This window comes from Silene latifolia, chromosome 2 (genome assembly GCF_048544455.1).
Source record: "Silene latifolia isolate original U9 population chromosome 2, ASM4854445v1, whole genome shotgun sequence".
Taxonomy (NCBI): domain Eukaryota; kingdom Viridiplantae; phylum Streptophyta; class Magnoliopsida; order Caryophyllales; family Caryophyllaceae; genus Silene; species Silene latifolia.
The window spans coordinates 3,021,278-3,034,842 of record NC_133527.1 but is presented as its reverse complement, the minus strand read 5'-3'; the positions used below and the strand labels follow the sequence as shown (position 1 = coordinate 3,034,842).

Here is a 13,565-nt window from a genome sequence, read left to right as displayed (position 1 = left end):
TTATCTTTGAAATTTGAATCTTGCGCCACTTCCTCCATATTTATGAGAGTCTGAAAGATTTATTCAATGAATATTTATATTTATACAAGATTAAAAGAGGAAGGCTAGTTGTATGTACATCAGCTAATGCCAGACGATCATCAGATATATCAAATCCCAAATCCGAATTCATGGCTTCCCATTAAAATGAATTCCATACGTTTATTTTAATATTTTAATCAAAAGTATGAATTCCATCCAAAAAAAATGGAGTATAAAATAAACAAAATCAAAGGAACAACTAATTAAGTAATTCAAAACAATAAAACCTAAGAGTCAAACTTGGAGTCAAAAATACAAAATAGGAGTACTAGTATCAAACTGAATTAGGGTTTGAGATTTAGGGAAAAAATAGAAACTTACAAATTAGAAGAAAGAGGACGAACGAGTGGAACGGCGTCAAGGGAGGGAAGAAGAAGAACAAAGGGATGATATACTGGACAAGCACAAGGGTGGTATACCGGTATGGCAGTAGTACTCCGTATAAGGGAAGAACCGATGAAGAACAATGCTTTCTATTCTTTTTTTTTTTTTAATTTTAATGTTGCGTTTTTTTTTTTTTGGTCTAAATTTTTAATGTTTATTTATACCCTCTTGACTAAACCTGGCAAACAGATCGGGTCGTGTCGGGTTCGTGTCACATGTAAACGGGTCACAAACCCTTCAACCCAAACCCGACCCATTTAAATCTTGTGTCGTGTTCATGTCGACCCACTTACATAAATGGGTCATGAAGCCTCAACCCTAACCCGCTAATATCGTGTCGGGTTCGGACCGTGTTTTCGTGTCATGTCAATATTTGGAAAGTTTTAAGTATATTTATGTGATGAAAGATAAAAAAATTAAGGATTAATTTATTAAACAAGTCATTCGTGTTTAGAGAGCTCAACCCAAACCCGACCCAATTAAATATCGTGTCGTGTTCGTGTTGACCCACTTACATAAATGGGTCATTGAGCCTCAACCCAAACTCGTTAATTTCGTGTCGGGTTCGTGTCGTGTTTTCGTGTCGTGTCATTATTTGCCAGCTCTACTCTTAGACTCCTTGTTAACCTTTCCTATTTCTTTCTTTTTTTCATCAATTCCGTTGACTTTCCTTATTTCTATTTTTTTGGAAACTTTTGTGTTATGGTAGAAATTTATGGGTATTCTCTTAACAGAAATTTTTAATGGCAAAGGGTAGGATGGAAATATAGGATAAATAAATATTATAACGTTTATATACAGTTTTACTAAATAATAAATAATTACTCTCTCCTATTCTAAATAACTATCTCATTTACCATTTTCGTCTATTCGCATAACCGTCCCATATTTGGACATGGTTTTTTAGTTTCCTACCCTTAGCTCTTTTCTTTATTTACCACCCATAACTAGGGCAGAGCAAAAAATCTGATTATCCAAACTGATCCGATATCCGATCCGTATCCGATCCGAATGTTTGGATATCCGATCCGAAAGTTAAGTTTGGTTTTGGTTTGGATATGGATATTAGAATTAAAACATTTGGATATCCGATCCGATCCGAAACTATAGTTTTCTAGTATAATATCGAGAGAATAAAATTTTATTTGATACAACAACTTAATTAATGTTTAAAATATTAGAGAAATATCTAGGTGGTACTTAAATTTTATGTCGAGAACATTCGAATAAGAATACTAAAGAAAATCATCATGTAAGACTATGAATATAATCGTGTTTCAAACTTAATTTTAAAGTAAATTCAAAAGTATGGATATCCGCATCCGATCCGATTATTTTGGATACCCGAACATTGGATATCCGAAACATTTGGTTTGGATATTGGATATCTAATTTCAGGATTTTTAATATGGATATCCGATCCGAACTAGCACTTTGGATCAAATACCCGATCCGTACTCTGCCCTACCCATAACCCATCATATCCAATACTTTTCATTATTTAACTTATATATTCTTACCCCTATACAATAATTTTCATTATTTTAACTATATTACTTAATTTTCGTGTCATTGTCCAAATGGGACACTTATTCGGAATACCCATAACCCATCATATTCAATAATTTTCATTATTTAACTCATATATTCTTACCCCTATACAATAATTTTCATTATTTTAACTATATTCCTTAACTAGATTTTGTGCCCGTGCGTTGCACGGGTTTCAAATTTGATTCTCCTTTAATTGTTGTGGAACTTTTTTACCATTTGAAGCGGTGTTCACAATTATAAATATTAATTAATATCCATATAATATTTTACCGATAGTAGTTGTTGCTTGAGATAGCTGATTGTCTTGTTGGTTAATATTAATGATTTTACCCTCTAGGTTTAAAAAAATTCAAATACTTCGTATGAGTTTTAGTGGGTAAAAAACTCAAAATAAATATAAATAATGTACTTCCTCCATTCAACTCCACTCTACCACTTTCTTTTTTCACGTTTGCCAACGCGTGTTTTACGCGATAAGTATCGTTAGCTACGTATTTGCAAAAATTATAAAAGTTAGATATTTTTAATATACTCGTAAAGACGAATCAAACAAGATCCTACATGAATATATTTCCACTTACGTATCGAGAGAAAATCGAAATTGAATACACAATGGTGAATAGTGTACAAAAGTGAAATAGGTAGAGTGGAGTTGAATGGAGGAAGTATAATTGAAACCAACCCAAACACTATAACATTATTTTATTATATATACACCTTATATATATAGGCTCCATCTACTATATATAACAAAGCAGGTTATTTTGTTAATTGTGGCAAATCACTCCTGAGTGTAACCAATATATCATGGAAATATCATATATAGCTTATAAAAACACACTTCAATCTTACACGAGTTTACATCTAATAATTAACATGCAACATAGTACCCCTTATATAATTGGGTTCCGATCTACAAAACGTTATAGTGGATTAACGATGGATCTTAAAATATGAAGCTAAGTAATCCATTGAGCTCCAACGAACGAAAAACATGAATGTGGAAGATACTCCAATGGGAAAAGACGGTCGCATCGACTACCATGCCCTTCACCTTTTTTATTGCCAATTCCTAAAAGGAATCCGCCTATGACAAGATGAAGGGCGTTGGGTGTATGGAGTCTTACACTCTTGCTCCATTTATTTGTGCAAGGAAAATCCATTTAGTGCACAAAAACTTCATTTTCCAATACATTCTCTATGACAATCATCAAAATCTTGAGCTTATATAGAAAACTAAAGCTCATCAAACTCCCTTGAGCAGCAAGCTTATAACAAATTATTTCAAGTCCAAATTATATTTTATAAACCGTTGATGGATTTCACGTAATAAAAGAGCACTACAAATTTCAAATTCTACTCATAAAAAGACTCAATTCAAACTGTAACTCCACGTCGATTCAACTATGCTTAAAATACATTTCTATAACAAGTTTCGTCTAATCTTAGTAAGATTAACTCTTGCTTTGTAAATTTGTAATATGGTCGAAATTGAGATTACAATTTATCGGGCCACTTTGTTTTGAATTGAACAGTGACGATAATGTTCTTGCTTGTGCAAAATGTATGCCCATCGTCATAAGCACAGTATGACTTCAGAATTATGTGTCACAGATTTCGTAAGAAATTAATTTCAATTAGTCCTTTTATATGATGATCAATAATTTTAACGTTGAAATTATATCCTTTTTCGGTATAAATTGCTTATCTTTCTACAATCAATTTTTATATTTATGTTTGTTACTCTTAGCATTATGTATTACTATCATATAATGTGTATAATATAATAGTATTTATGAGTGTTTTTTCAATGTTTCTGAGCTTCATTTTAATTTTTTGAATACGTTAAAACTCAAATCTAGTTGAGATAAATCTTTTAAACTATCGCACAATAGTACTACCATTATCACTCCTTTTATCACTCCGAGTTTATCTACCAACTAATTTTCAAGACAGTTTATTTTCTCCTAAAGTTTTTGATATATTTTTTTAAGTAATTTGCATAATTGAGCTCCTTTTATCACTCTGAGTTTTATATAACTATGACTTAGATGAATTTTTGGCTTAGTACAACATAGTATTAACTTCTTCTTGAGTAGTAGTAGTATTAGTAACTTTATTGTTGTTAAAGATGTGTACTATCACTAAACTTTCGACAAATATTGAATTATATAAGAAAATGAATGAGACGTAAGGAGCATATTAATATATACACTTGTTAAAAAGAGCAATAATAATAAATTAATAGGCAGATGTCCGTTAGCTTATTACTTTGTATATACCATAAATCTACAGTTCCTCTATGATCATGATCTGCAAGTAAAAAAAAGTGTGTTTAGTTAACAATGAATTTCATGCTTATGATAGAATCTTGATCAAAGTAAAAAGCATCCTAATGTGTTAAATTCCGGTGCGAATTAAAGTACAATATAACTAATTTCTCTCGTAAGCAAACAATGACTGTCCTCGTAAAATAACCAATGAATAACGGCATCGTTCTAGAAACAAATTCATAACTATGACGAATTAGATAGGTTAATTAGAACTTACTAAGTAATCAAAGATATAAAACATATAAAAAAAATACTCACATATCTTGCAGTAGTGTGAAGGAGTTCTTACTTCTATTAAAATTATCCATGGTCCAAATCCCTTTTTATGGGGATAACATATGAGAGTAAATTGTTTGATCGCATAATGAAAACGAACAAATTTAAAGCATAAGCATTTATCTTACCTAAATTACTCTGTATCTTCAACATTCACCAATATATTTCTTATAGCACAATTTATCATTAACCTGTATCATATATAAAAATTAGCAATGTCAGTAAAAATAAATAAAATCGATCAAATAATTTTTTAAACAAAAGAACATAGCAAAAACATAGAAGAAGGAAAATATTTTAAACAGGAGATGAATGCATGCAAGAGATAGAGCTTAAATGGTCAAATACTTATATATAATACGTGCTATCATGTTGTAGACTTCTAGTTGTATGGGAATTTGTCTTATCTTCCACATTTAGCTTCCTAACCAAATTCCCATATAATATAATATATAATAATTATATTAATCTTATCATATATCTCGAAGTAGTTCGTAAAAACTTCATCAATTGATTACTGATAATTATTCGCCTCAGGTAACATATACTCCGTACAAAACTTTGTAATTCTCCAAGCTTCCAACATATCATCAAAATATGAACGAAGAGATAAAGTTTCTATGAAAGAAAAGTTATCCTTTTAAATTAATATTTACAAATTCTGTTATTTTTTTAGATTAATATTCCCAATAATTTTTTTATTTTAAGAGATAAAGTTTCCATGAAACAAAAGTTATCTTTTTAGATTATATTTACGAATTCTGTTATTTTTTTTAGATCAATATTATTATTATTATAATTAGAGTGTTTCAAAAAACATTGAGTCTCTAGAATTGCCTGAAAAAAGCCTCTTTTATATATATATATTGATGATTTTTCGTGTCATTGTCCAAATGGGACACTTATTCGGAATAGGAGGGAGTAATGGAGTACGGAGTATATAGTTTCGATATCACTCTTTTGTCAAATACTACTTGTGCTCCACGCCTAGTGCCCCAATCGGGTGGCCTCGCTTCTCGTGTACATATAGTGAAACATGTCATACTTTGCCATATCGGAACTAGGGATGTCAATTTCACCCGCACCCGATCAAAATCCGATCCACCCAATCCTAAAAGACGGACGAAAACCTGACCTAAATGGATGACGGATGGATGATGAATAAAACGGATGACGGATGACGGATGGGTTGGATGAAGAAATTTCACCCGTCATCAGCCCTCTAATACCCAGTTTTGATGACAAATTGAAAATCATGAATCAAATTGAAAATCTCGATCTGTTAGTGACCATCAGTAATACCATGGCTTTCAACAATAGTACTCTTGATATAAACATCTGGAGTGAGTTAATTTTACTCATTAATCTGCTTTGTTAATCATGATGCTATTACGAACTCGAGACTTATATGGGTTATATACATTGTCAATTCTTCAGATGGAGCCGGATTTTGACATGAGGCCTCAAGAAGTTGTTGCAAATCTATGATCAGTCTTCTGGTGTGTTGTTGTAGGAGTTTCTCAACTCGGAATACCCAGTTTTGACGCGGAAAATAGCCGGGCCAAGTATTATGTCATTTGGCCCTCGGATACCCAGTTGTTCATGAACACAACACCCTCCTCAATGCTTACTGCTAGCTCTTTCTTCGCTTTCTCCAAGCCAACCCTGTTATATTCACGGGCAAAAGTATAATAACTACACGAACCAAACGAAACTAATGCAAGAAACAAACAAGGCAAATAATTTATTTATTTTTTTGACAGTGAGAGAAAATAGAGTCGGCCATGGCTGATTTAGCGATGGAGTGAGCGACCCTATTAAGATTTCTAGGACAGTAATAAAATACCTTTCCTCAGTTCCACTTCGACCCAACCTTACTTTCGTGGCAAAGAATGGTAACTCCGTCACCTGGAACAAAAATTACCCTTACTGCCTCATGAATCCAATGTAAACTTCCAGTGGTTTTAAAAATTTCACCAATAATGGAATTTCTAAGTTTAACTATCAAAGCCTAAATTGTAAAATCCAAGCTATACAGATTACAGAACTAAATTCAAGCAATAATTAGACGAATCAAATTTGGAATTTTTCAACATAATAGAAACAAATTTGACATCTTACAATCAAACTTGGATAAGCTGAGGCAATTATCAATAATTTGGATCCATTTTTACAGCAAAATTGCCCGCACAATAACATTTAACGCTGTCTCACTGTGAGATCGTATCACCGTGCCAAATCCCACCTATTTCAAACCAAACTTGCAAGAGATTTCCTACAGTAACCAAAGGCCTGCTTACAAGGCTACAATGCTACATTACTACAGTATACATTATGACAAATGGTTTTAGTGTAATGTACTAATGTGGGACAAAGTTTGATCTAATACGAATTCTGGTATTAATTTAGAACAGAAAAACGTATTCATTAATTTAGTGTCACAATACCATGAAACCACATTTTGAATCTCATTTATTTGCTTATCGACCAACTAATTTCCATCGACACATTTGATGTTTATACTCGACAAGACAGCCTAAGCACTCGTATCAACATCAAGGTGACCAGTAAGGGGACGAATGCATGTATCCTATGAGCATATAGAGGTTTCCTTATAATATTTGTCTCTACTTGTTCCGAGGAAATCAAAAGGCATTTATATCTCAGATGGTCTTTCTACTCGTTAAAATTTATGCCTGTAACTTCACCTTAATAACCTTAGGTAAGACATCTAACTGTCACGGGATCAGAAATTCAGAATACCACACTCTTTTTGGCAAATTGCAAGCCCGTGTCTAAGGAACTAATATGGGGAAATGTGCGAGTCCAGTCATTTCGATTCAGTAGCCACCAGGAAAAACAATGTTCGTATGATCCTCAGGTTTAACAATAAAAACATGCATACACCATTTGTTCCACCCAATCCCTACACAGCTACACCCCATATGGCTAGCCTCTTTATATATTTAGCTTTCTGTAAAAAAAATTGAGTTTAAAAAGGCAGTGTCATTAAAATTCAGAAACTCACACAGGAAGCTTAATAGTCGGATCCTGAGAAAGAAACACCATCTGCTTCTGGATTCCGAGTAAGATATCAGCGGCCTCACAGTCCATCAGACACTGGGCATTCTTAGAAAGTTCTGTCAAATAACAAAAAATTGTTCAAAGAACATTTCTGCAACGCGTGGGCTGTGTTGTGGGTGAGTAAGACATACAAATATCATATCAGGCAAAACAGGGCCTTAGAACCAATGAAATACACCGCCACCCCATCCAAAAGAGCGCCTATATATGGCGAGATAAGGGGTTAAGTGTATGCAGCGTTACTCTGTGGCAATTCTCTCTAAAATTTATTTCAAAATTATTGTCCCCTTCAAAAATTTAGTAAGGAAAAAACTTGATCATCCAATATCGCCCCTAGATAATTTAAAATATGACCATCTCAACCACAATAATATTATCTCAGCACTCTTTGATAGTTTTATTCAAGGGTTAAATATGAGCAAACAAGTTCTATCTTATTTCTTATTTAAGACCGTCTTAAGCTTATACCGAGTATTAAATGAAACACACTCGTAATATGCTTTTCAAACTAAGAACTGCATCAAATACAACCTCATTCAAATCAAACTAACAACAAATTAACAACAACATACCCCAGTGCATCAAGGCTCCTGCTAATAATCAACCAATATGCACCATATAACGACAACAAAAAAATTTCTCTCATTTAAGGGCGTCTAAAACTTAAAAACAAGTAACAAAGTAAGACATTGGCTCAAGGCTCCTGCAAATAATCAAACAATAATCACCATATAACAGCTAAAGAATTTCTTATTTAAGACCGTCTTAAACTTATGAAATACCGAGTATTCACTATAGCTAGTACTAAATAAAACAAGTAACAAAGTAAGACGGCTTCAAATGAAATTTTGCGACAGCAAAAATATGCAAGTTTCGGCGAAAGTAAAATGGAACTGCTGGCTATTTCGGATGGTTAGATGTAGATCTCTGACATATATTGCTGAACTGTTATCAATTGCTTTGGACTTCAGAAAAGGCATCATGTATTAGACTTTCAGTCACTTTCGAAACTGTAATAAGCAAAAGAATAGGTTAAATGGAGATCCTGTACTTACTGTAGGGGCTTTTGTACATGCCTGTTCGGTCAAGGGGATTCTGGAAAACAAAGAAATAGTTAGTAGCCGCTTAGCGAAAAATGCAATCAGTTTCTGTTATGTTGACACCAGCAGGCAGCAGGTACCACCACCACATGCCCTTGTTCAATATTAAAGCCTTCTCTTGTGTCTGTGAAAACAAGGCTCAAAGTTCCCCTTCCTGCAAACATCAAACATTAAGCCAAACCATTAAAACACAAGCAAAGATACAACCCCATGAATTAGATATATTTAAATAAGATATACTCGTCGTTGTCCCAGTAGTCAATAATTTACATATTTCATTTTGGTTCGTCCCATAGTTTACAATCAAATTTTCCCTTTAATCAACAACATTTCCTGTCTAGAAATGATAACATTTGATCTTTAGCGTGTCATGATTACTGAGAGATAAAACTACACAGTGCATAAGGCTTGTGACACGCCTAAAATGTCGCACTAAAAGACGGCTAAATTAACAATTTATATACCACAATACGTACTAATTAATACTAATTCTAAACTAGTAAGGTAGTAAGCAAGGGATCGAACCCAAGAGAAGGGGGGTTTTGCAATGGTGCTTTCAATAGAGCAAATAGAACAATTTGACAAATTAAACAACAAACAAGTATGTAAAAAAGGGGGGTTTATGGTTTGGGTTTCAAGAGTAACAAAAACAAGGCTAAATTCAAACAAGAGTAGGCAACAAGCAATTAAACAAGTGAGCTTTAAGATGGAAATTAATCAATTTTAAGACAGACTTAATCCGACTCAATCAAGTGAGACACTTTAGTTAATAATCCCACAAAATCAATCCTTTAATTATATTATCACCCTATTGTGAAGACAAATCTTCTAAATCTCCTTAATAACGGCCAAATGACAAGGAAATCACACTTAATCAAATAACTCAACTTATCAATTCTACCGAGTAGAAATCACATACATTGGTCAAATTAACAAGAAGATAAGAGCACTAGAGATTTAATAGGGGTAATTAGACACAATGAAATCACAATTAATGTCTAATTACAAGTTAATCCTTTACTTGTTAATTAAGCCAAGAAGAAATCACATTCATTAGCATAATAAAAAGGTGTTGCAAGAAGAGATTACAAGGAAATCACACTTAATAATCCCAACAACAATAAATTAAGGAACTTGATTAATTAAGCAACAAGGAAATCACACTTAATTACTCAACATAAACAAGGTTTCCAAAATTCTAACAATAAACACAAATGATTAACAATGATAATGATAATTAAGGAAATATTAAGGAGTCTTACAACCAAAGATTACACCTTTGAGCCGGATTAAGAATAGGAGATTAGTTCTCCATAGTAGATCTAAAACCCAAATAAAAGATGAATAATTCCCAAATTACAACTTGATTAACCAAAATAAAGCATAAGATGTCCAAAAGCTAATGGTGTTCATCTATTTATAGTCCTAAGATGCGGAAGATTAATGGGCCTTAAGCTAGAAGCAAGCCCGTAACAAAATTGCGGAGTTGCCAGAAAACTCGCACGGTGCGAATTATTTGACTGAAAATGCGCACGGTGCGATTTGCCTGCTGGACAGCATTTTTTCAAAAGGTCATATCTCTCTCGCTACTTGGCCAAATGAAGCGTGTGACCTACCGTTGGAAAGCTAAGAACATAAGCTTTCACCTCCACTTGGCCTTGCATCGATACGAGCTCTAAAACTCAAAATATACCCATTTGAAGTCGATCCTTATGCAAACAACGCTTCAAATCTTCAATTGCTTCATTCTTTCACTTCTTCATGTCTTAGCTAGCCTTCATTCTTGCTTGTAGATATTTTGTACCATGGTAGACTTCAAGACATTCCTTTGCTTCCGATCATTGCTCAAAACTCCATTACTAACCCGGCATTAAGAATATGGTAAATATGACGTAAATCATGTGAAATCACGTCCCAATGCCGCTTTATTATGCATAAAATAAGCTAAATAGATAGTAGAAATACGAGCCTATCAAATACCCCACACTTAAGCCTTTGCTCGTCCCGAGCAAACTATTATAGAACCAATCAATCAACAAAGGCTCACAAAATAAGTATGGGTAAGCTCAATCGATTCATCCCTCTTCTCTCACACCACATCCTACTTATGTCACCCTCATCACCTTATTAACATGGTCACTATTCCATTACAACATCATCACACAAGTAAGTGACCCAAATCCTCCAATTAAGAGTCGCTCTTCACTCACGCGCCCTCCTTATGTCTTCCCTCATCTAAGATGATCCTAATTTCCACCAATTCAATCTCATTTTCACAATCCAACATAACATCCTCCTTATTTCTCCCCCTTATCACTCCATGCCAATAAACACAAGGTCATCTAATCATTACAATACCTCCTAGCTCATAAAATAGACAACCTCAACATCCTTCTTAAACACTTCCACACTATCTCAAATGACAATACCAATAACATTATTCAACAAGTCACCACAAGTCACCTATCGATACTCACAACTCATCACACCATGCACCAAGTGTATCAAGCACTAATCATAGATTTGGCCTCCAAACGGCAAACACCCCCTACTTAGCCTTGATACACTTCTAACTTACCCTTCCGGCCTTCTAGAGCTCCACCACTTATGTCACCACCGCCAAATGGAAGTATTCATGTATATGACATGATTTCAAGGCTTCAAAGAGTCAACAAAGTTTTTCAATTTTTCCTAATTCTCTCATTTTGCCTAAACCGCCCTTTCGGGTTTTCGGTTTAGCTCTTTTCTTCACCTCTACTCTCGTGGCTCACACTCATTTTTTTTTTTTTCATTTTGCTCGGAGTGCATGTGATTCAAATGTTCATAGTCTTCTTAAAGTACTCCATATTTCTATCTTTTAAGATTTTAAAATTTTAAATGTTAAATAAGTTGTATAGTTAGTTTTGTAATTAAGATGATGCTTATTTAATTTTAATTTTAATTATCTCAATTTGCAGATTATTGATTGTGAGGAGGCTATTAAAAAGTGGAGATTACATGTTTGGATCTAAATGTGAAAAACGAAAACATATTTTTTACTATTTTAGTTGGCTTACAAAGTATCATCATTCATCATCGGCGAGATTCTCTATTTTACATGTATATTTTTGATAAAAAAAAGTATAGATTTTGAGGAAAAGTTAAATTAATAATATCCATTTAACTTTCTTAAAAAAACCTATTAGATATGTAACCACGATCTTGGAGTTCTTTGTTTATCGATCTAACGACGCAACCGTTTTTAGCTTAATTATTTATGGCGTACATCATAAATATATAAAAATAACAAATTTGTAAAAAATTTAAACAAACATTTATAGTTATAAAATTAGTTACATTAAATTGTTGACTACAAAATATTCATGAATAATATTAACATGTATTAAAATATATGGAAATAAAATTCAAATTAAAACTTCTATCTATATTACTATGATCATGAAAAATAATGTAAAAGAAGTAAATATTTACAAATGTTTGGTTTATAGCTTATTAGCGAGTAAAAATATATTTTATATTTTAGTTAAAGATGGACGTCAACAAAATCAAATAAATGGAACAAATACAACAAGTCCGCGATTTTCGCGGGCACAAAACTAGTATAATATAAAAAGGCAAACCTAAATATTAGCTTTCACCATTCACCTTTAAAACTATTAGAGCATGACACATCATCATTATTATTTAAAAAAATTGAAAAAATCATAACATTAAACACTAATTAAATCACAATAAATATTTTTATTTGTTTTTTAATTGTTAAGAAAAATTAAACTTAAAATTAAAGCCAATATATCTCATATTAAACACAAATATAATTCTCACCATAATCTTTCAAAACAATGCTAACCATTCAATTTACCTTGAATTATTGTTCACAAATAAAAATATAAAAAAATCTATTTTGATTTTTTTTTAGGTTGAATTAATTATATAGCTAAACAAAATTGAAGATAATAACAATAATAACAATAATCGTGAGAAAACACTAATAAACGTAACAATATTCGTGGCAAAATATTAATAATCCACGGCAAACGTTTAGTAAATTGTAGAAAATATATATTGATAATATATTGACAATATATTATGCTAGTATAAGTATAGATTGATAAAAAAAATTCTTAGGAGTCTTTTTTGTCAATAGGGCTCAGTGCGACCGCAAATCCGGGATTGTATAACACCACCAACGTGACAATACAGCTAACCCCTTGAGTTTCACGGGTAATAGAACTAGTTTACTCATTCAAAACCCCCTGTAAATTCCACACACAATTTCCATTACAACAAACATATTGTTCCTTATGAATTAAACTTACATTATCCCGAATGCATACATTAATTAACTAAAGTCTCTTACAACAAAACAAATCAAAATTGCTCCATAACAAGAACACGTGGTTTCATCCACGACTCCGAAACGACTTTGGAATTCAACCACCATCAATTGCCTATTCATGCAGGGGAATGTCAACCGGGTCGCACAACATGTACTTGTGATTCTTGTCTATCTCGTATTGATAAGCTGCAAAAACAAATATTAGAAGAATCGGGGGGATTTATTTGACTATATTTTTTTTTTTGGCAACTGTAAAAAAAAGTTTACAATCTAATGGCCCGAGAGGCAATGCCATGCGCCACATTATTAAGGTTCCTCGGAACATAAGTTTATTTGACTCTAGAAAAGACTAATGAATGTAAAATCAGAGAGCTAATTACCGTTGTCATCATATGCTTCTGAAAAGTCAGATTT

The 13,565-nt window shown here is 32.8% G+C and overlaps 1 long non-coding RNA gene across 1 annotated transcript; it reads right to left on the bottom strand.

The window, feature by feature from the left end:
- Nucleotides 1-6,175: 6,175 nt before the first annotated feature.
- Nucleotides 6,176-9,740, bottom strand: LOC141627879 (uncharacterized). Its single transcript, XR_012537077.1, has 3 exons — nt 8,768-9,740; nt 7,657-7,768; nt 6,176-6,536 (listed from the first exon to the last, which is right to left on the bottom strand). It is a non-coding gene; the product is annotated as an uncharacterized LOC141627879 (long non-coding RNA).
- Nucleotides 9,741-13,565: the final 3,825 nt, after the last annotated feature.